The 24,806-nt window shown below is 47.1% G+C and overlaps 1 long non-coding RNA gene across 2 annotated transcripts in view; it reads right to left on the bottom strand.

Moving 5' to 3' along the window:
* Positions 1-24,806, bottom strand: part of LOC147121871 (uncharacterized) — a 91,149-nt gene that overhangs the window by 50,432 nt on the left and 15,911 nt on the right. For both annotated transcript variants that reach the window (XR_015077639.1, XR_015077638.1), the window contains exon 2: positions 20,742-20,883. This is a non-coding gene — a long non-coding RNA (uncharacterized LOC147121871). The remainder of the gene's footprint in view (positions 1-20,741; positions 20,884-24,806) is intronic.

Here is a 24,806-nt window from a genome sequence, read left to right as displayed (position 1 = left end):
AAAACATGCGGGATCCTGAGCTTCATAAATAGAGGCACAGGGCAAGAAATTTGGTGCACTTGCGCCGCCTGTTAGCGCCTCCGGAGGCGCTAACGGGGCACAAACGGCTTTTCTCCTGGGTGCGGTGCCGCTAGTGAATCCCGCTAAATTCAGCGGGAGTTTAACGGCGGAAGTAACTGATAGCCCCCCGCTCCGCTGTGCAGACGATGACAACGTCGTCACCGTGCGCAGCGCCCCGTTTTCGCCCGGCCTGCAAAATTGGCCCTCGCCCCCTGAATCTGCGCCGGGCGATAACAGCGACCAATTCAGGGGGCAGGAACGGAGCGTCAGTAGGCTTGCGGGGGGGTAAGTAAAGGGGAGGTGACGAAAAAAAAATCGGTCGACTTACCTGTCGTGGCCTGTTCCGTCTTTCAACGCGAGGTCCGTGCCGCGATCTGGCAGCTTGACACTCCTCTTGAGTGCTGGACTGCTGGCACGGCACCCCGCTCCCTGGTGGTCCAGGTAGGACCTTGCAGAATTGTGGGCTTGGGCCCTCCCTTTTAATGAGGCGAGGAGTCCTTCCATGCGGCAGTGCTACATGGCCCAGTGCGTAGCGCTGCAGAACGCACCGCCCCGATATTCGGGGTTAGCGCTATCAGACGGAAGTGGAGCACTTGAATTAGCGCTCCACCTCCCTCTTGGGGTGCTAAAACTGAATTTAGCGATCGCCGGCGCTATTTTTCACCGGGTGTTAAATTTATTGCCCAGGTGATGGTCGCTAACGAATTTTCCCCCCAGATTTGATGGAGGTGTTCATAATCACGAGGGGTCTAGACAGAGTAGATAGAGAGAAACTGTTCCCATTGGCGGAAGGGTCAAGAACCAGATGACACAGATTTAAGGTGATTGACAGAAGAACTAAAGGCAACATGAGGAAAAACATTTTTACGCAGCGAGTGGTTATGATCTTAAATGCACTGCTTGAAAGGGTGGGGGAGGCAGATTCAATCATGGCTTTCAAAAGGGAATTGGATAAGTACCTGAAGGAAAAAAATTTGCAGGGCTATGGGGAAAGGGCGGGGGAGTGGGACTAGCTGAAGTGCTCTTGCAGAGCGCCGGCACTGGCTCGACGGGCCGAATGGCCTCTTGTGCTGTGACCATTCTATGATTCTATAACATTAAATGAAGAAAGACACTTGGGGGTAGATTTCTGGGCTTAAAACTGAAGTTGTGGATTGGGCTGTTTCTATCATGGGTAGCCAATCCACAAAGCCAATTTTACACCCAGGTGACAAGTTAAAAATCTAGCCCTCTTTTTCTTTCTCTCACACACACACACATACACGCACACACATCCTCTCTCCCTCTCTCACTCTCAGGCACATGCACCCTTCTCTCTGATCCTTGTCTCTATCTGTCTCCTTGATCCTAATCTTTTTTCACTTTCTAAAATTTGTAGAACACAAAACAAAGTCTACAACAGGTTTGTAATTAGAAGACTGTCCTTATTATAAAATACAAAGACCTGCTGCAAGCCATTCCTGCTCAAGTTCTTCCCCACTTAACTGCTTTCTCCTCCGCTGCATCTGTGTGTGGTTCTCTTCAGACTGTAGCTATGGGAGATCAGCAAGTATATATTATACTTTGATTTTGCTTTCAAAGTCAATGCAGAAGAAGTTGAAGTTCAAGTTCAATCTTTCTTTGAATGTTTAAGCAAAAAATTCAAAGTAAATCAAACTCTTGTAATAATGGTAATGTCATACAGTAATTTTCCTTTGACACAAAGAAGAGCAGGAGGGACGAGGCTTTCAAATAGTAAGTGTGGGTATGTAGGAATTGTCAGATTCCTAATCAAAAGACTGAAATCGAGTCAGTCTGTTAAACAAACGAAGTTTAATACTGTTTTGCAGAAGTAACAATCAAACGCAGGAGAACTAACAAACAGGTCTATGCTCAATGCTGACTCCACGAGGACTGAGGGAGAAAGCTCCACCCTCTGACGTCATGACGTCATCACGTTTCCCGCCGTTGGGAACGTCACGTGACCCACGTGGTGACGTCATCGCATTTGGTCTTAACCCTCTAGAGGCCACGCTATTTACATGTAGTAAAACGAATACAGGTACAGATTCATTCTGTTACAGATAATTATGTACATCGATATTGTTCTGGACTGATGGACCATTTTATATGCAGATAGCACGCTCTGGTGGTGGTTATGTGTTAACAGTGTTTGTGTGCTGTAGAGGTCATTTGACCTTTCTACCTTTCTTCCTGTGTGAGAGGTCATTTGACCTTTCTACCTTTCTTCCTGTGTGACCCAGGAAGTAGAATCCCAGGAAGTGGAATTCCAGGAAGAACCTGGCTTAAGTAATGGAGAATTCCATGAGGGATTTGTAATCCAATGTAATCTAATCTTCTATGTTAGGCCAAGCGCAATATCTGTGAGTATCTTTGTTTGTTAGCATAATAGCAACGTTGTCAGAGTAGTATTTTGATAACACTATGTTTATAAAAGGTTATTATTTGATAGTTACAGAAGTTAGTCCAAATGTTAGTTAGTTATACAATTAGTCTACTCTACTGTTGTAAATATGTTTATACCTTATGTAATAGCGAATGTATAATACTCAGTTTTATGTACAAAACATACTTTGTCTTTGTTTACAGTTTCACAAATTTGTTCAAGTAAAACTTCAAAACAACAAAAGGCTTCACGAGGAATTATTTTGAATAAGTGTTTAACTTGCTGGATAACTAGATAGGAGCACGTCTAGCAAGGCCAGTACAGTGAAAAGATAGCAATACGGCTACCGGTGAAAAGATAGCAATACGGCTAGCTGTGAAGAGCGGAGCAGGAGGAACCCAGTGTAAGCCTTAACCTCGTAGAGCACACCTACCTCACATCAACATGTCAGAAGATAATAACGAAAATGCTTTGTGTTGTGTCTGTGTATAATAAGACACAGACTGCAGGAGAACAGTACAACAGGTGTTTACTCAACGTGGCTCACACTGGAACTGATCTGTACAGATTACTACTCAGTGCTATATAAAGGTGTGGTCACTGCCGGTACTGCAGCATACATGAGCTGTAAAAGATAGTTCCCCCCCTTAAAGGTATATACATTACAATTCCTCCCCTTTTAGATTAACAGTACCATAACACTCATTTAACAATTAAATATCAAACTAATTACAATTAACACTTTTAACATGCAACATTAGCTGAAAATAGTCTATTTATATATTCAGTCTTTGGGGAGGCTTCCTGATCCTTTCTGGAAAGCGCCTTTCCCGAGTGTCTTGCTCTTGGTGCGGAGGCGATTCTGGCCCCCTGTCGTCGGTTGGTTCATCAGCTTCCGATGCTACTGTTTCTGGGGTAGATGCGACCTGTACGTCGGGTTCATCACCAGGTACGTATGGGCGAGGCATGGGGTTGACTTGTTCCTGTGACTAGGATCTGGTCAGCATGGCGTCTCACGATGCTCTCCTCAACGTCCACTGTGTACATTAGTGGGCCCTGCCGTGTGCATATCGTTCCTGGCTGCCATTTTTCTGTTCGGTAGTCGCGGGCCAAGACTGGTTGCCCTACATTGAAGCTCCTTGTTGGCTTCTCATGGATGTGCTGGAATTGCTTACTCTCAACATCTCTTCGTACGTTTGGTCTGAGCAAATCCAGGCGAGATCTTAACCTTCGGTTAAAGAACATCATGGCTGGGGCCTGGTTGGTGACTGCATGTGTCGCATTCCGGTAGGCGAACAGGAAATTGCCCACCTTGTGCTGCAGCGGAATGTTGTCATTGTACATAGCCTTTATTGCCTTCTTAAAGGTTTGTACGAACCTCTCAGCCAATCCATTTGTGGCTGGATGATACGGGGCGGATGTGTAATGCCTTACCCCATTCTTTTTCAAGAACCTCCGGAACTCTTCGGACACAAATTGTGGTCCGTTGTCGGAGCAAATCTGTTCTGGCAAGCCATTCCTGGCAAAAATGGTCCATAGGACTGCAATAGTTTTCTCTGTGGTGGTGGAGGACATTTTGATGACCTCAGGCCATTTCGAGTGCGCATCCACGGCTATTAAAAACATTGAGTCCATGAATGGACCAGCAAAATCAATATGCACCCGTTGCCATGGAGATGAGGGCCACTCCCATGGGTGTAGAGGGGCCTGTGGTGGTGCATTTTGGACTTTCTGGCATCCTGAGCAGCTCTTGGTCAGGTCCTCAATTTGTTTATCGATTCCCGGCCACCACACATAAGCCCTGGCTAGGCTTTTCAATTTTACCCCTCCCAGATGACCCTCATGAAGCTCATTGAGCACTCTATCCCTTAACTTGGGTGGAATTACCACTCGGGATCCACACATCAAGGTCCCACGGCACACTGACAGCTGTTCTCTCCTTGTCGAGAATGCTGGCAACAGTGAGTCGTCATGTGCTGGCCATCCCTTCACCGTCAAATCATATACCCGAGACAGTGTCGGGTCATTTCGGGTTTCCTTTTCAATACAAGCGTTAGTTACCGGTAGGTATTCAACTATAGTCGAATGAAATATTTCGACAGGATCCACTGCTGGTGCTTCCTCCGCAGTAGGCAGTGGCAGGCGTGATAGCCCATCAGCATTTCCATGCTGTTTCGTGCCCTTATATTCAATCTCATAGTGGTGCGCCCCTAGAAAAAGTGACCATCTTTGTAGTCGTTGCGCAGTCATCACCGGAACGCCCTTCTTCGAATTAAAAAGGGAGACAAGAGGCTGGTGATCAGTGAGCAAGGTGAATTTCTGCCCGTGCAGATAGTGATTGAACTTTTTCACTCCCCACACTAGGCTGAGGGCCTCCCTGTCAATCTGGGCGTAGTTACGCTCGGCTGAGGTTAGTGATCGTGACGCAAAGGATATTGGCCTCTCTGAGCTGTCCGAGAATTTGTGCGACAGCACCGCTCCAATGCCGTAGGGTGACGCATCACATGCCAACTGAATTGGTAATGCTGGGTTGTAATGGGCCATTACCTCTTTCGATGTGATTAGTGTTTTGCTCTTCTGGAAATCTCGTCTACATTCGTCACTCCACTTCCATGGCACCCGAGTTTGCAGTAGGGTGTTCAGTGGGTCTAGTATTGTAGACAAATTTGGCAAGAACTTATGGTAGTAGTTTACCAGCCCGAGGAACGACCTCAGTTGTGACACATTTTCCGGTGCTGGAGCCTTGACTACTGCCTCAATCTTCTCTGGGGACTTATGTAACCCCTCTTTATCGATAACATGGCCACAACACGAGATCTGTTTTCTAAAAAACTCGCGTTTGGGGCAGTTAGCTCGGAGCCCATAATCCTGCAATCTACTGAGCACCTGCTCCAGGTTGGCAAGGTGATCACTGTCATTTTCGCCCGTGACCAGGATGTCGTCCAAATAACACTGGGTCCCTGGGATCCCTTGCAGGACTTGTTCCATTGCCCTCTGCCAAATAGCCGGAGCTGATGCTACCCCGAATACCAGCCGGTTGTATTGGTAGAGACCTTTATGGGTGTTGATTGTGAGGTATTTTTTTGATGCTTCTTCTACCTCCATTTGCAGATACGCCTGGGCCAGATCAATCTTAGTGAAGCGTTTCCCTCCAGATAGCGAGGCGAAAATATCTTCAATCCGTGGAAGTGGATATTGTACGGTGTGAAGGACCGGGTTCACTGTTACCTTAAAGTCCCCACAGATGCGAACCTTCCTTGGTTCCCCAGGCGTGCTGCTCAACGACTTTTTCATCACAGGGATGATGGGTGTAGCCCACTCGCTCCAGTCTACCTTGGACAGTACACCTGAACGTTCCAGACTCTCCAGCTCTGGTTCAACGGCTGGGCGGATCGCATAAGGTACTGGTCTGGCCTTAAAAAATTTTGGGCTTGCGTTTTCTTCAATTTTAATTGTCGCTGTCATGCCTTTTAGTGTTCCGAGTCCTTGCTGGAACACTTCTTTCGCGTCAGTTAGGATCTTTGACAGTCGCCCAGGTGTGACGTCGTCATCCTTTTTGTCAGCCACAATCAGTGCCTGTATGTAATGCCAATCCAGTTGTATTTTCCGGATCCATTCACGTCCCAGTAATGGTGGTCCTCCATCTTGCAATACATACAGGTCTAGTTTTGGTGTTTCCTTACCGTTATATATAACGGTCACCCTTATTTTTCCTTTGGGGTAGACTTTTTGCCCCGTGTACGTCTTCAAAATAATTTTTGTGTCTCTCAAGGGTATGTGTGAGAATAGCCGCTCGTAGTCCCGTCAGTTTATGACTGTTAGGGCTGATCCTGTGTCCAATTCCATCTTTACCTGGACTCCTGCTATCTTGAGAGTGACCCAAATGGTTCGGTGATCCTCCGTTGTGATCACATTATGTAGTTTCAGACAACTCAGTTCCCTGCTTTCGGAGTCGTTATCACTCTTTTGTTCATCTGAACTATTCTCCGTCATCTTATGTACCTTCTTGTACTTTTCTTTGGTAGGTTTCTTATTGCTGGTTTTCTTTCCTGACCTGCAGACTCGTGCTATGTGTCCTACTTTTCCACACTGTCTGCACACTTTGTCTTTGAACCAGCAATCATTCTGGTCGTGTGTTGTTCTGCCGCAGCGATAGCACTTCTCTGTTCTATATGACATTTCGTTTGTGCCATATTCTTGCTGTCTCTGTTGTATCTCTGCAGCGCCCCGTGTTGCTGCTTCATATGATACCGCAATGCTGAAAGCTTTTTCCAGCTTAAGGTCCTTTTCAGATAAAAGCCGTTTCTGGGTTCCTTCACTTTGAAGCCCACACACAAACTTGTCCCTTAAGGTATCTGCCAGTCCCGCTCCAAACTGGCAGTGTTTCGATAGATTGCGCAGTTCTGTTAAATAATCAGCATTGCTTTCATCCTTATGCTGGTCCCGTTTGTGAAACTTGAATCTTTCTGCTATCAGCAGCGGTGTGGGGTTTAAATGTTCCTGTAGTATCGTTACTATGTCTTCAAAACTCTTTTCCATTGGCTTCGTTGGGGTTACTAGATTTCGTAATAAACCATACGTCTTTGCACCCATTAAATTTAACAATACCGACGCTTTCTTGTCATCTGACACCTCATTTGCCTTGCAGTATACCTCTATTCGTTCGACATATGTAGTCCAATCTTCGACTTCATTGTCAAACGCGGTGATACTGCCACTCTTCGGCATTTTGGGTGTGGTTTAAAATGGCGTCTCCCAACGGCTTAAAATGGCGTCTCCCGCGCTTTCCTTCCTCCCCTGCTGCTGCCAACGCCGCTCCCGGCGGTTCTCGTGGCAATGGCGGCGCCCTGTAGGTTTCGCGCGCTTCTGCTGCACTGCTGCCAACGCCGCTCTCGGCGGTCCTCGTGGCAATGGCGGCGCCTCGCTGGTTTCTGCGCGTCTCTCTCTCCCTCTCTTCGACGCTGCTCGACCCCTGATCACCGGCTGCGCCCTGTGCGCTCTGCCCTCTCTCTCTCTCCCCCGTCGACGCTGCTAGGCCCTTTGCTGTGCCACTCAGTCGGGCTCTAGCCCGCCGCTGTCCGGGAAGGGTCTGCGCACTACCTGTTGCCAGCCCGTTTCGCTGGACCACCTCGACTGGAAAGCCAAGCCTGGCTCTCAACAGCCTCCCCCGCAATTCTCGAGTCTCTGTTGGATGACTGGGCGGTTGCCCGTGGTCGACGCCCGAGTCTCTGGTCTTGACCTCCAATCCACTGATCTCCAGGAACGAATCCCCGGGAGGTGATGCAGAGTTGCAGGTAGGTTCGAACTTGCGTCGTCGCCAATGTTGTGCCTGTGTGTAATAAGACACAGACTGCAGGAGAATGGTACAACAGGTGTTTACTCAACGTGGCTCATTCTGGAACTGATCTGTACAGATTACTACTCAGTGCTATATACAGGTGTGGTCACTGCCGGTACTGCAGTATACATGAGCTGTAAAAGATAGTTCCCCCCCTTAAAGGTATATACATTACACTTTGCAGCGAGGAGAAGACCTTAAACGGGCAGACGAAACTGTAGAAGGTGACAATCGGTCTTTAAGCTCCGGTTGCGTCAGATCGCATGCTGGTTCACGGTCATCAGGTGCTTCTAGAGTAAGCATGGCCATCGCCAGAGCACGGGCTAAGCTAGTAGCAGCTCAAGTCAGAGCTGCGCATGCGAACAGTGAAATAGAAATAAAAGTAAGACAGGCCCGTCTCCAAGCTGAACCCCAAGCTGAACAGGCCCGACTCCAAGCCAAACAGGCCCGACTCCAAGCTGAATTCCAAGCTGAACAGGCCCGTCACCAAGTGGTACGCCAGGCTGAATAGGCCCATCTCCAAGCCACATTAGACGCTCTGCAGCAACAAAAAGAGATAGATGTTGCATTAGCCGAGACACAAGCATTCGAGGCAATTTTGGACGGAGCTGATCCCGAGACAGCTTACAAACCTTTAATTCCCGTTTCGTGGCAGAGTCCACGACAGCGCACCATAGATTACGTGAGCGACCATGCTGACATACAGTTTACAGGAGAAAGGGATGAAGGCCCACACATCTCGACAGACGCAAGCACTTCGTATAACATGCCCCAAGTTGCCAACCAAGGTCAAAGTAGACAGCGTGCCTCAAGCCGCAGAGTCTCCCCCAGCAGAACGGAAGACACGGTGCAGAGGAATAGAACGCTGAATAGAGAAAGTCAGCAGCAAATCCCCTCACGCTTCCTTGAGACCCCCAACAGCCCCTAGCCAAGGCAACCCTGGCACAGGTCCCAGCACCTATGACCTTGCCAAATACCTTGCACGCACCCAGCTGGTGACTACAGGGTTAACCAAGTTTGATGACAGGCCGGAGAATTATCGGGCTTGGAAGTCCTGCTTCCATGATGCCATATCGGGCTTAGACCTGTCGGCAGGAGAAGAGCTCGGCCTCCTTATCAAATGGCTTGGCCCAGAGTCCGCCGGACAGGCCTACAGGATAAAAGCAGCCAATGTGGGACAGCTGCCAGAGGGGTTGAAGAAGGCTTGGGCGAGGCTGGAGGAAAGCTACGGCTCGCCTGAAGCCATTGAAAGGGCTCTCTTTGACAGGTTGGAGAACTTTACGAGGTTGACGAGTAAGGAACCCCAGAAGCTCCATGACCTTGGAGATCTGTTGTCGGAACTCGAAGCCGCAAAGCAGGACGGCTTCCTACCCGGTCTATCGTACTTAGACACTTCCAGAGGGGTAAGTTCCATCATTGAGAAGCTTCCATTTAACCTGCAGGAGAAGTGGCTAACGTTTGGATCAAAGTTCAAGCTAAAGCACAACGTGGCATTCCCACCATTCTCTGCGTTTGTCAAATTCATCCATAAAGAAGCCAAAGCCAGGAACGACCCCAGCTTCAACCTCTTCTCCTCCCATACAGCACTTGCCAGAAGAGACAAGTTCGACAGACATGGAAAGACAGCAATATCTGTCCACAAAATGCAAGTGTTTTCAACTGAGAACACAAAGGTTCAGAAGAAACCTGAGGATATGAGCAAACAATGCCCAATCCACAACAAGCCCCATCCTTTAAAGAAGTGCAGAGGCTTCAGGGAGATGTCCCTGGAAGATCGGAAACAATACCTTAAAGAGAACTCTATATGTTTCAAGTGCTGCTCGTCCGCGAGCCATCTCGCCAAGAACTGCAAGGTAGATGCAAAATGCACTGAATGTGAAAGTGATCGGCACGTTTCAGCACTACACCCAGGCCCAGCTCCTTGGAAGTCAGAGATGCCTCCTCCTGCTTCAGAGCATGGCGGGGAGAGAGAGGGAGCTGCTGGTCCGGAGATTACATCCAGGTGCACCGAGGTGTGTGGAGAAGGAGTGAGCGCAAGTGCATGCTCCAAGATATGCTTCGTTAATGTGTACCCTGTAGGATGTCGCCAGGAATCTGAAAAGATGTATGCCATACTAGATTAACAAAGCAATCGTTCTCTAGCAAGATCAGAGTTCTTCAACATCTTCAAGGTCAAAGGAAGTCCGTCGCCTTACACGCTGAAGACGTGTGCTGGACTTTCAGAGACAGCCGGCAGGAGGGCCTACGGTTATGTTGTTGAGTCAGCCGACGGGAAGATTAGCCTCCCCCTTCCGACACTCATCGAATGTAATCAAGTCCCCGTCAACTGTTCTGAGATTCCCACTCCGAATGCAGCTCGTCATCACCTTCATCTGAGACGCATTGCAGATGAGATCCCACCTCTTGATCCAGATGCAGGCATACTCCTGTTGTTGGGAAGGGATATCCTGAGGGTGCATAAGATAAGGAAACAGATCAACGGTCCACATGACGCCCCTTTCGCCCAAAGGCTAGACCTTGGCTGGGTCGTTGTTGGAGATGTGTGCCTCAAGGGCGCTCACAAGCCATCTCAGGTGAGCACACTCAAGACTTCCATCTTGGAGAATGGTCGTCCAAGCTACCTTACCCCATGCAGCAGTCAGATCCGAGTGACAGAGAAGTTCAGTCATATGGATCAGCCTCAGAAAACCCCAGCGCTGATCTCCGCAGACAGCACACAGATGATGCTCACTGGAGAGAACCCGGGTCAGTCAGTCTTCTGTCGCACTGCCAACGACCACAAACTTGCTCCATCGATCAACGACATGAGGTTCGTCCAGATTATGGACGATGAGGTCTCTCGTGACAGCGCTAACAGCTGGGTTGCACCCTTACCCTTCCGGAACCCCAGACGACGGCTGCCGAACAACAGGGGATATGCCTATAATCGTCTTAACTCACCCCGTCGCACACTAGAGAAGAAGCCAAAGATGAAAGCACACTTACTAGAATTTGTCAAGAAAATGCTTGTCAACGATCATGCAGAGATAGCTCCTCCACTCCAGGAAGGCCAAGAGTGTTGGTACCTCCCTTCCTTCGGAGTTTATCACCCCAAAAAGCCGGAACAGATCCACGTGGTGTTTGACTCCAGTGCACCATATCAGGGAGTCTCTCTCAACGACGTACTCCTCACAGGGCCCGATCTTAACAACAGCCTCTTAGGAGTACTCATGAGATTCAGGAAAGAGCCCATCGCCATCACTGCCGATATCCAGCTCATGTTTCATTGCTTCGTGGTGAGAGAAGACCACAGAGACTTCCTCCGCTTCCTGTGGTATCGGGACAACGACCCCAATAGAGACATTGTGGACTACAGAATGCGTGTCCATGTCTTCGGGAATAGCCCGTCCCCTGCTGTCGCCATATATGGACTGAGGAGGGCTGCCAAGGAAGAAGACAACGACTTTGGCAGTGATGTGAAAGGGTTCATCGAACGAGAGTTCTATGTTGACGACGCACTGAAGTCATTCCCGACCGAAGCAGAGGCCATCAGTACCCTCGGACGAGCTCAGGAACTACTTGCACTATCCAACCTCAGGCTGCACAAGATAGCCTCTAACAGACCAGCAGTGATGGAGGCATTCCCCCCTGAAGATCGTGCTAAGGACGTCAAGGACCTAGACCTCTTCACTGATGACCTCCCCCTACAGCGTAGCCTAGGAGTGTCTTGGAACATAGCAACAGATACATTCACATTCCAAGTCTTAGATGCCAGGAAACCCTTAACACGTAGAGGAGTGCTCTCTACAGTCAACAGCCTATACGACCCTCTTGGCTTCTTAGCCCCTGTCACCATACAAGGCAGGCTGCTCCTCAGGGAACTCTCCACACGCGCTGAAGAGTGGGATTCACCTCTCCCTGAAGAGATGGAAGCAGAGTGGGACAGATGGAGAGACTCACCCTAAGACTTACAGGAGATCCGAATACCTCGCTGCTATTCGTCTTTCTCTCCCTTAAATGCCCAATTCAAAGAGCTTTGCGTCTTTGCAGACGCATCCGCTAAGGCCATTGCAAGTGTGGCTTATCTGAAGGTCGCCACTCAAGATGGACAAAGCAAAATCGGCTTCCTCTTTGATAGGGGCAAGTTGGCGCCCCAGCCAGACCTCACCATACCCAGATTGGAACTATGCATAGCAGCAGAACGCAACCTACCCCCTCACAGCAGTCTACGGAACCTGCATCCTATCATCAACACCGACGGACCATCTCCAAGGTGGTTCTTCTTTTGTCGCCAGAGGACTCCAGTGACAAGTAGAGTCCGGACTATGTGGAGTCGTTAACGACCCCAGACGGGGAGTGTTCTGGACTGATGGACCATTTTATATGCAGATAGCACCCTCTGATGGTGGTTATGTGTTAGCAGTGTTTGTGTGCTGTAGAGGTCATTTGACCTTTCTACCTTTCTTCCTGTGTAAGAGGTCATTTGACCTTTCTACCTTTCTTCCTGTGTGACCCAAGAAGTAGAATCCCAGGAAGTGGAATTCCAGGAAGAACCTGGCTTAAGTAATGGAGAATTCCATGAGGGATTTGTAATCCAATGTAATCTGATCTTCTATGTTAGGCCAAGCACAATATCTGTGAGTATCTTTGTTTGTTAGCATAATAGCAACGTTGTCAGAGTAGTATTTTGATAACACTATGTTTATAAAAGGTTAATATTTGATAGTTACAGAAGTTAGTCCAAATGTTAGTTAGTTATACAATTAGTCTACTCTACTGTTGTAAATATGTTTATATCTTATGTAATAGCGAATGTATAGTACTCAGTTTTATGTACAAAACATACTTTGTCTTTGTTTACAGTTTCACAAATTTGTTCAAGTAAAGCTTCAAAACAGCAAATGGCTTCACGAGGAATTATTTTGAATAAGTGTTTAACTTGCTGGATAACTAGATAGGAGCACGTCTAGCGAGGCCAGTACAGATATAAGAGTCCCTTGGTGGCTCTGCTACATGCGCCCCCCCAGAATTGTCTTTAACAGTGAAAGTCAATCGAAGAGGAGGTCGGACAAGTCTGATCGAACGACTCCTATATTCCCGGAAAGCAATTTGTTGAGCGGTAGATGGGCTGACAGGTGGAACGATCCATTCGAACGTAGTAGCAGCGGGCCGTCGACTGCGGCGTGGTGGCTGTGCAGTTTCGACCGGCTGGTCGAGGTCCAGGTGCGTGGGCTTGAGGTGGTCAATCGAAATGTAGTCGGGTTTGCCCCCGATGTCGACCAAAAAACTCTTGTCACCTGCCTCCCGCACTCAGAAGGGGCCCGTATAAGGAGGCTGGAGTGGACCGCGATGGGCATCATGGCGAACAAAGACAAACTCGGCCTGCCTTAACTCCGTTGGAATATGAGAGGAAGGAAGGCCGTGGTGCGACGTCGGAATCGGCTTAAAGGAGTCGGCCATTTCTCGGTGGGTGCTGAGTTGATCAGCCGCAGACCACGGCTTAATTGGCGATGGCAAGAAATCACCCGGCACCCGGAGTGGCTGGCCGTACACCAGTTCCGCGGAAGATGACTGCAGGTCTTCTTTAGGCGCCGTGCGCAAACCAAGCAGAACCCACGGGAGCCGATCTACCCATGCAGTGCCCTGAAGGGTGGCCCTTAGCGACGCTTTTAGCGACTGATGGAAACGCTCACACAACCCGTTCGCCTGCGGGTGGTAGGCCGTGGTGCGATGGAGCTTGGTGCCCAAACCTGAGGCTACAGCGTTCCAAAGTTCAGACGAAAACTGTGGACCGCGGTCGGACGAAATATCTGACGGGACACCGAAACGTGCGACCCACGAGGAGATAAAAGCCCTGGCGACATCAGCGGAGGTAGCAGATGCCAAAGGAACCACCTCTGGCCATCTTGTAGTGCGGTCGACCATGGTCAGGAGGTGTGTGAACCCTTGTGACGGCGGAAGCGGCCCAACGAGGTCTACGGGGACATGGTCGAAACAGCGTTCTGGCACTTCGAAAGTGGCCAAGGGGGCTTTTACATGTTGTTGAACCTTAGATTTTTGACACACGACGCAGGTGTTAGCCCAGTCGCGAACATCTTACGCATCCCTCTCCAGACGAATTGAGATGCCAGTAATCTTTGAGATGCCTTCACGCCAGGATGCAAAAGTCCGTGTATGGCATCGAAAACTTTGCGACGCCAGGAGGTCGGAACGATCGGGCGGGGATCCCCCAAGGAGACGTCGCAGAGCACGGAAGTGCCTGCTGAGTGGAACTGCACATCTGGCTGGAGGCAGGAGGAGTCGGAACGGAATGCCTGGGTTTCCGGATCGGTGGCTTGGTCGGCAGCCAGTTGGGAATAGTCGATCCCCAGCTGAACGGCTTAGACGGTCGCACGCGAAAGACAATCAGCCACCACGTTGTCCTTTCTGGCAATGTGCTGGATGTTGGTAGTAAACTCCGAAATAAAGGTAAGTTGTCGCTGCTGTCGAGCCGACCACGGTTCGGCGGTCTTGGCCATAGCAAACGTCAGTGGCTTGTGATCCACGAACGCGGTGAAGTGGCGTCCCTCTAATAAAAATCAAAAATGGCGGATAGCCAGAAACAGCGCCAACAACTCCCTGTCAAACGTGCTGTATTTGCGCTCATGACGTTGTAGTTGGCGACTAAAAAAACGCCAGTGGCTGCCAAGTGTCGCCGACCCACTGTTCTTGCATGGCGCCTATGGCGAAGTCCGAAGCATCGGTCGTGAGAGCAATAGTGGCACCCGGCAGTGGGTGTGCCAACATAGTTGCATTTGCAAGAGCGGTCTTCGTGTCGCTGAAGGCGCAGTCCATCTCGGGCATCCAAACCACGGGCCCTTTACCCAGCTTTCCCCTGTGAGCCTTGTAGAGCGGTTGCATAAGTTGAGCAGCCCTGGGAATGAAACGGTGGTAAAAATTTACCATACCCAGGAACTCCTGGAGGGCTTTGATGGACTGTGGCCGTGGGAACACTGTAATCGCCTCTACCTTCGACTGAAGCGGCATCGCACCCTCCGAAGTGATGCGGTGGCCCAAGAAGTCGATATGTGGTAGGCCGAACTGACATTTGGCCGGGTTGATTATCAAACCATGTTGATGGAGGCGGCGAAAGAGGGTGCGCAACTGGCAGATGTGTTCCTCTTTGGTGGAGCTGGCGATCAGAATATCGTCAATGTAGACGAATAAAAAGGGAAGGTCCTGCAGCACCGAATCCATCAGACGCTGAAACGCCTGCGCCACATTCTTAAGCCCAAACGGCATCCGGAGGAACTCGAAGAGGCCAAAGGGAGTAATGACCGCCGTTTTTTGGATGTCTTGGGGGTGTACCGGCACTTGATGGTATCCCCGTACGAGGTCGACCTTCGAGAATATTGACTTTCCCGCCAAATGCGCGGAGAAATCCTGTATATGCGGTATTGGGTACCGATCGGGAGTTGTAACGTCATTAAGGCATCGGTAGTCACTGCATGGCCGCCATCCGCCACCGGGTTTCGGGACGATATGGAGTGGCGAGGACCAGGGACTATTCGACCGGCGAATAATCCCCAACCGCTCCATTGCGGCGAAGTCTGCCTTAGCGGCCGTGAGTTTGGTGGGTTCCAGGCGCCGAGCTCGTGCGTAAACCGGAGAGCCGGTCATTGCGATGTGGTGCTCCACGCCGTGTTTGGCGGTGGATGAGGAGAAAGTAGGCTTGGTTAGCTCCGGAAATTACCCGAGCATGCGAGTGAATTCATTAGGCGCGGGCGTAGCACAGGAGACCGTGTGCGACACAACAGTGCTGCGGAAACAAGGGATGGAGTTGAAAGTGGCCGCGTTAATCAGACAGCGATTTCTCACGTCCACCAAAAGGCTGTTGGCGCATAAAAAATCTGCGCCGAGGATGGCTTGCGAAATTTTGGCGGTGATGAAGTCCCATTGAAAACGTTGTCCGCCGAAACACACCTGGGCTCGCCGTTTACCGAAAGTACGGATAGCACCGCCGTTGGCGGCCTGGAGGGGAAAACCACGCCTCCCAGTCTGGATGTCGAGGACGGAGGCGGGCAGGATGCTACACTGCGCCCCTGTGTCGCATAGAAACCGTCGGCCGGAGATGGAATCAGTAATATAAAGGAGCTTCCCGGAATCGCCGATCGCCATCGCGGCCGTAGGACATCCCTCAGGCTCGGGCTTCCTTTCCCGGACTTGGCGCTGGTGTTTTTTCTTCGGTTGAGGCGTGAAACTGCAGGGAGGCAGGCAGCATCTGGCTCTCGCGCCGAAACGGGTGTGGTAAAAGCACAAGCCGGGCGATGGAGGCGTCGGGGCAGGATCCGCGAGGGGGGGTCGCCTCGTGGTGGCGCAGTACAGCTGCGTGACCGCATAAATGGTGTCTGCCTCAGCGGCAAGTGCGACACAATCCATAGTATCCGATCTTGCGAGGGCTGCCTGTACCTGCTCGGGCAATTGGCTGAAAAACAACTCTCGAAAGAGGAAGCATTGCGGTTCGGAGCCAAGGAGTGTGAGCATCTGGCACATTAACTCCGATGGCTTGGAGTCGCCTAACCCGGGCAGCGTAAGTAAACGGCGTGCGCGTTCCGCCTTCGTGAGGCCGAAAACCTGAATGAACCGCGCTTTTAGCATTTCGTACTTGCCGTCGACCGGGGGGTTTTCAAGCAGGTAGTTGATCCTTGAAGCCGTGGAGCCGTCGAGTGCGGAGACTACATAGAGGTAACGGGTCTGATCCGCCACGATGTTTCGCAGTTCAAACTGAGCTTCCGCTTGCACGAACCAGGAGGCCGCCTGTTGTTCCCAGAACTGAGGGAGCTTCAAAGCCACCGCATTCGCTTCCATCACCTCATTGCGCGTCGCTTCCTCCGCGAAGATCGTTCGCGAAAGTTCGGGGTCACCACTGTAGGAATTGTCAGATTCCTAATCAAAAGACTGAGATCGAGTCAATCTGTTAACCAAACGAAGTTTAATACTGTTTTGCAGAAGTAACAATCAAATGCAGGAGAACTAACAAACAGGTCTATGCTCAACGCTGGCTCCACGAGGACTGAGGGAGAAAGCTCCACCCTCTGACATCATGACGTCATCACGTTTCCCGCCGTTGGGAACGTCACGTGACCCACGTGGTGACGTCATCGCATTTGGTCTTAACCCTCTAGAGACCGCGCTATTTACATGTAGTAAAACGAATAAAGGTACAGATTCATTCTGTTAACAGATAATTATGTACATCGATATAAGAGTCCCTTGGTGGCTCTGCCACAGGTATGCTGTTAATCTCACACACAAAATTCTGCAAGTCGTAGCACAAATGCATGCTGAGAATAGCAGCTGAGTGACTTAAATGTTACAATTGGTGCTATTTTATAGTCAGCAGTAAGCTGTTTAAAATAAATGAGTAATTACCAGCATTAAAATACTGCCGATCAAAAAATCTAAATATACATTTATCTTCAGCTCAGAGCACTTACTTAGGGAATCCACGTGAAATCCAAGCTGAAGCTTCTGATATAATCATTGGCTTCTGATGGTAAACATTGCTACAAGGATTTCCAACAATGAAAATGCTGTTGTGTCAGGCAAGACTCCTGTCACTGGAGGGTTTTCTCCTTGACAGGACTGTGCTGTGTCCAGTGCACTCAGTTGCTTAATGTTACAAATATTGTTACAAATGAACTGAATTAACTGGACACTGGCATCTATGATGGTGGGGATCAAGGGAGGAGGCCGAATACAGAAACACAGAAGATAGGAGCAGGAGTAGGCCACTCGGCCCCTCGAGCCTGCTCCGCCATTCAATGAGATCATGGCTGATCATCCAAATTCAGTACCCTGTCCCTGCTTTCTCCCCATATCCCTTGATCCCTTTAGCCTTAAGAAATATATCTAACTCCTTCTTGAATATATTTAATAAGTTGGTCTCAACTGCCTTCTGTGGTAGAGAATTCCACAGGTTCACCACTCTCTGGGTGAAGAAATTCCTCCTCATCTCGGTCCTAAATGGCTTACCCCTTAGCCTTAGACTGTGACCTCTGGTTCTGGACTCCCCCACCATCGGGAACATCCTTCCTGCATCTAGTCTGTCTAGTCCTGTTAGAATTTTATAAGTTTCAATGAGATCCCCTCTCATTCTTCTAAACTCTAGCGAATATAAGCCTAGTCCACCCAATCTCTTTTCATACGTCATTTCTGCCATCCTAGGTATCAGTCTGGTGAATCTTCGCTGTACTCCCTCCATGGCAAGAACATCCTTCCTCGGATAAGGCGACCAAAACTGCACACAATACTCAAGGTGTGGTCTCACCAAGGCCCTGTACAACTGCAGCAAGACATCCTTGCTCCTGTACTCGAATCCTCTCGCTACGAAGGCCAACATACCATTTGCCTTCTTAATTGCCTGCTGCACTGCATGCTTACCTTCAGCGACTGGTGCACAAGGACACACAGGTTTTGATGCACTTCCCCATTTCCCAGTCTATTGCCGTTCAGATAATCTGTCTTCCTGTTTTTGCCACCAAAGTGGATAACCTCGCATTTATCCACATTATACTGCATCTGCCATGCATCTGCCCAATCACCCAACCTGTCCAAATCATACTGGAGTTTCTCTGCATTCTCCTCACAGTACACACGCCCACCCAGCTTTGTGTCGTCTGCAAACTTGGAGATATTACATCTAGTTCCCTCGGCTAGATCATTAATATATATTGTGAATAGCTGGGGTCCTAGCACCGATCTCTGCGGTACCCCACTAGTCACTGCCTGCCACTCGGAAAATGACCCGTTTATTCCAACTCTTTGCTTCCTGTCTGCCGACCAGTTCTCTATCCAAGTCAGTATCTTACCCCCAATCCCATGTGCTTTAACTTTGCATGCCAATCTCCTTTGCGGGACCTTATTGAAAGCCTTCTGAAAGTCCAAATACACCACATCCACTGGTTCTCCCTTATCTATTCTACCAGTTACATCCTCAAAAAATTCCAGTAGATTAGTCAAGCATGATTTACCTTTTGTAAATCCATGTTGACTTTGTCCGATCCTGTCACTGTTTCCCAAGTGCTCTGCTATTACATCTTTTATAATGGACTCTAGCATTTTCCCCACTACTGATGTCAGGCTTACCGGTCTATAATTCCCTGTTTTCTCTCTACCACTTTTTTAAAATAGTGGTGTTACATTAGCTACCCTCCAATCCATGGGAACTATTCCAGAGTCTATAGAATTTTGGAAGATGACCAGCAATGCATCTACTATTTCCAGGGCCACTTCCTTAAGTACCCTAGGATGTAGATTATCAGGCCCTGGAGATTTAACGGCCTTCAATGCCGTCAATTTCCCTAACACCATTTCCCTACAAATACTGATTTCATTCAATTCCTCCCTCTCAGTAGACCCTATGTTCCCCGACATTTCTGGAAGGTCATTTGTGTCCTCCTTTGTGCAGACAGAACCAAAGTATGTATTTAATTGGTCTGCCATTTCTTTGTTCCCCATTATAAATTCCTATGATTCTGACTGCAAGGGACCTATGCTTAACTTCACCAATCTTTTTCTCTTCACATATCTATAGAAGCTTTTATAGTCAGTTTTTATGTTCCCTGAAAGCTTACTCTCATATTCTATTTCCCCCCTCTTAATTAATCCCTTTGTCCTCCTTTGCTGAATCCTAAACTGCTCCCAATCCTCAGGTTTGCTGCTTTTTCTGACCAATGTATATGTCCTCTCCTTGGATCTTATTCTATCCCTAATTTCCCTTGTTAACCACTGTTGAGTCACCTTTTTTGTTTTATTTTTATGCCAAACAGGGATGAAGAAATTCTGTAGTTCATCCATGCGATCTTTAAATGTTTGCCATTGCCTATCCACCGTCAACCCTTTAAGTAACATTCCCCAATCCATCCTAGCCAACTCGTGCCTCATGCCATTGTAGCTTCCTTTATTTAAATTCAGGACCCTAGTCAACTACTTCACTTTCCATCTTAATGAAGAATTCTATCATATTATGATCGCTCTTCCCCAAGGGGCCTCACACAACAAGATTGCTAAGTAATCCTTTCTCATTACATAGTACCCAGTCTAAGATGGCCTGATTTCTAGTTGGTTCCTCGACAGATTGGTCCAGGAAACCATCCCGTATACACTCTAGGAATTCCTCCTCCACAGTATTGTTGCTGCTGTGCCCTTATTGCACGGGTCTCTAATTTCCCGTTTAATGCCATCCCCAACCTCAGCATTACTGTTTTGGGGTCTGTATACAACTCCCATTAACGTTTTCTGCCCCATGGTATTTCTCAGCTCTACCCATACAGATTCCACATCATCAGAGCTAATATCTTTCCTTACTATTGTGTTAATCTCCTCTTTAACCAGCAATGCTACCCCACCTCCTTTTCCTTTTTGCCTGTCCTTCCTGAATATTGAATACCCCTGGATGTTGAATTCCCAGCCTTGGTCACCCTGGAGCCATGTCTCCGTAATTCCAATTACATCATATCTGTTTACATCTGTTTGTGCAGCTAGTTCATCCACCTTATTATCAATGCTCCTCGCATTAAGACACAAAGCCTTTAGGCTTTTTTTTAACACTCTTAGTCCTTTTAGAATTATTATTTACTGTAGCCCTGTTTGATTTACACCCTTGATTTCTCCGCCTTCGACTTTTGCTTTTCTCCTTCCTGTCTATTGTTTCTATCCTTGCTTCCCTTTCCTCTGTCTCCCTGCACAGGTTCCCAACCCCCTGCCATTTTAGTTTAAACCCTCCCCCAGAGCACTAGAAAACACTCCCCCTAGGACATCGGTCCCGGTCCAGCCCAGGTGCAAACCGTCCAGTTTGTACTGGTCCCACCTCCCCCAAACCCGGTTCCCATGTCCCAGGCATTTGAATCCCTCCCCCTTGCACCATTTCTCATCATACACTTGTAGTTTTTGGCTGAAGACCTTTGCAAGCACTTCAGTCTCATCTTTTCTACTCACATGCTTGGTTCTTCCATAATTGAGGATGGGAACATTCATAGACCCTCTTCCTCATATTGGTTGTCTGATTTTCCATCACTGGGTGTGATTAAACTTTGCTCTAATTCTTTGATTGTCGAACTGCTTAGCTTTATCTATTAGCCTGAAACATAAACAGGAAATGGTGGAAACACTCAGCAGGTCAGGTAGCATCTGTGGAGAGAACAGACAAGAGGCTTTAAATATGGATCCTTCCTCAGAACTGGAAGGTTAACAGAACAAGGGAAAGGAGGATGGGAAAAAGAACACAACTACATACACAGGAAATAGAATAACCATGCTATAGCCTACTGTTTGTGGTATCTAGCACATGGGTAGCCTTAGGCTATAGGTTCACTGTGTGTGCCTCATTTTAAATTATGCCTTGTGGAACACCATTCTACACTCCCCATTTGAACCAGGGTTGGTCTCCTGGCTTGGTGATATTGTAGGGTTGAAGGATGTGTCAGGCCATGAGATTACATAATGTTGTATAATTCTGCTGCCAGCCCACCGTGTCTCATGGATGACCAATTTTGGGCTGCTTGATCTGTCCCATCATCTGGCCTAGTTAACATGGTGGGTGAATAATGTTAGTGACAGATATATTAAAGAATGTTCTCCATCAGAGTCTTGCTGCTACCACTTTGTTTTACACTTCAGAACACGAGACAATATCCAAGGGAATTTTCAACAATGTAACTCTTTAATCAGCCAAAAGCAAATATGTTTCTGAGAAGTAAAACTGGTCTGGTTTGTGATCTCTGTCCTAGGCTTCAGTTGTTCACTACCATAAACTGTTTTGTCTGGAAGTTTAGTCAAGAGCTAGCTAGCAAAGTTCTCTCATTGAATGTCATTTCAGACTAGAATTCAAATCAGGTCTCCAGATGTTTGAATGCTTTGATTGGTGTAAACATGACCAAATGCAATCCTGATTCCAATATCAATGATTTGTTGAATAATTTTGCATCCAACACTGAAAAGAGTTTTTTGATATATTTAGCTGTTAAATTATAATAGTCTGAATAACAAGCAAGGGTATATTCTGGCCAGAAAATGCCTTTTTGAGTCACTTTGTTTTCACATACAGATGTCGCAGCGTTAAGGCAATAAAATAATTTCATATTGGAGAATGCATAAAACTACAAAAAATGTACTTTTCAAATCAATCCTATGACTTTTAAACAACAGAACCATGCAACCCCCAGGACAGTAGCAATAAATTATGATGCACCTTCAAAAACTAGAGAGATTATTGAACAACTAAGGAATACAGAATAGGACTAGCCTCCTGTTCTGAAGATGGTTTTTAGCTTGTATGGTTATAGAATATTCTGTAATATTTTAACCCTTTAATGTTCTTTCAATTTTTAGCATCTGTGGAATACAGCATTTGGAAAGAGCAGGGAATAACCTGACCCTGTTCGATTCCCTTTACTTCTGCATTGTCACCTTCTCGACTGTGGGGTTTGGTGATGTCACACCCAAGATCTGGCCTTCCAAATTGTTAGTAGTCATCATGATCTGTGTTGCGCTTGTAGTGTTGCCTATACAGGTAAGCAGTGCAATGCATGAAGTATGTTTGATAATATCTATAGCCTTCAGTGTTGTGTGTATTACAAAGCTGGTTAAAAAGTATTTTAATGATTACCGTTCAAACTTTTTGTTTTTTGTGTGGCCTATTTTCAAATGGCTCACTATTTATTTCAAATAATTGTATAATTCCATAGATAAATAGATCATTTGTTGCACTGTCAGCTGTAAGCTCGCAAAAGCAAATATTAATCATGATATACAAGGAACAACAAATATGAGGCCAGAAAAGGCGATTAACATCTATTGTAGCCATTTATGAACAAGGGAGTAAAATTATCCTCTGTAGGTTAATTTATGGTTGGTATAGAGATTACTGCATAGTTTTTACACACGTTATTTCCAATATAATGACTGAAATAATTTACTGTAAAGATACAATGCCCTATAATTGGCACTTTCCCCCAAAATCTATCTAGTGTAGAAATTTATGTATTCTGCTTGCTGATTACTAATATAATTATATTTATCCATGCAATTTGTGCATTTTATTAACTAAGTTTGGACAACTCCTGAAGAAAAACAATAGAAAATGTGTTGCATTTTTAGAACACATGAACCATATATAATGTTTCCATTTGATTCAGGCAACTGGATTTAGGCTGCAGGTTGAAAGTGGTATTGTTGAGTGCTCTCAAAGCTCTGTGTTTGCCAGTTAGTATAATGAGACTAAACTGCATAATTAATCATCTTTACGTTTTTCTTACGTTGAACTGCGCTGCTTACTTACACTTGAATTATGTACTTACTCTTCTTTTCAATGACTCATGATTTCCCTACTTTCACCATTGCTCCCATATCTAGGGCAATGCCTGAATTTTATAGGAAACAAGCCTAAATACAGATATGCAAGAGGAAATAATGAAGGCTGTTAACCTATGGTCCAATGAAGGAGAAGCTGTCATTTACAGTCCCTTCAATAGAGCAATTCTATTTATTTACTGTTTAGCAAGTTGTAACATTTTCATTCTTTCCATCTGTTTTCTGCTTTACTTTTAATTTTGTGAGCATGCAGAGAAATATAAAAAGAAAATGCGTAAAACATGAATCAACTACAGGAAAACCCAGTCTGTGGTTTGGAAATACTGCTTTACTCTTCCTGTTTTGTAGCGATATGGAAACAAATCTGACATTTGAAGCTTCAGAGAGGAGTATAAATGATTTCAGTTTTTCAAATTTACAGCATTTGAAAGAAGAGTTAAAAATCTTTATTCTAACTAACCAGCTCATAACTGTTAAGCCTGGGTACGGTAGTGTAGTGGTTATGTTACTAGACTAGTAATCCAGCAGCCTGGACTAATAATCACGTGCGTACAAATCCCACTATGGCAGTTTGAGAATTTGAATTACATAGCATCAACCACATTACCCTCATCAACTCTCTCCATTACTTCATCAAATAACTCAATCAAGTTAGTCAAACACAAATCTGTGGTGACTTTCATTTATTAACCCATATTTTTCCAAGTGCCAATTCACTTTGTCCTGGATTATTGTCTTTAAAAGTTTCCCCTCCATCAACGTTAGGCTGACTGGCCTGTAGTTACCAGGTTTATCCCTCTCCCCTTTTTTGAATAGGGGTGTAACATTTGCAACCTTCCAGTTCTCTGGCACCACCCCCATATCTAAGGAGGATTGGAAGATTGTGGCCAGAGCCTCTGCAATTTCCACCTTTACTTCCCTCAGCAACCTAGGATGCATCCCATCCGGACCGGGTGACTTTTCTACTTTGAGCATTACCAGCTTCTTAAGTGCCTCCTCTTTATCTATTTTTATCCTATCCAATATCGCTACCGCCTCCTCCTTTACTGTGACATTGGCAGCATCCTCTTTTGTGTAGACAAATGCAAAGCACTCATTTAGTGCCTCAGCCATGCCCTCTGTCTGCACACGAAGATCTCCTTTTTGGTCCCTAATCGACCCAATCTTTTCTTTGACTACCCTTTTTACTATTTATATGTTTATAAAAGCCTTTTGGGTTCACACTTATGTTTCCTGCTAATCTATTCTCATACACTCTCTTTGCCCCTCTTATTTTCTTTTATAATTCTCCTCTCTACTTTTTGTATTCAGCGTTGCTCTCGACTGAATTATGAACATGACATTTGTCATAACTCCCTTTTTCTGTTTTATTTTAATCTCATTGGGCCGGAATTTGAGATGGGTAATAATGGCGAACTAACAGCTTTCGCTGTTATTACCTCTTTGAAACTGACCGCAACTTCAGGATTTAGCGCATGCGCATCTAAATGGGGAAATCCTGAAGTTGCGGTCATTCACTGCGCCTCCACAGGCTGTGCTTTGCCCCGCCCCCCATAGCCGGCAATCAGTGTAATCAGTAAAACTGAAGAAAGCTTGGGTAATATCGCTGTTAAATATCCATTAAATGTTAGGCCTTGTTGGATTAGGTGTAACTGGGGTTTTAACAGTGTATTGACTGCTGTTAGATCCATG

Source organism: Somniosus microcephalus, chromosome 3 (genome assembly GCF_052327205.1).
Source record: "Somniosus microcephalus isolate GS21.2 chromosome 3, FLI_Smic_1.0, whole genome shotgun sequence".
NCBI lineage: Eukaryota > Metazoa > Chordata > Chondrichthyes > Squaliformes > Somniosidae > Somniosus > Somniosus microcephalus.
The sequence above is the reverse complement of the archived record's forward strand: the minus strand, read 5'-3'. Positions and strand labels throughout refer to the sequence as shown.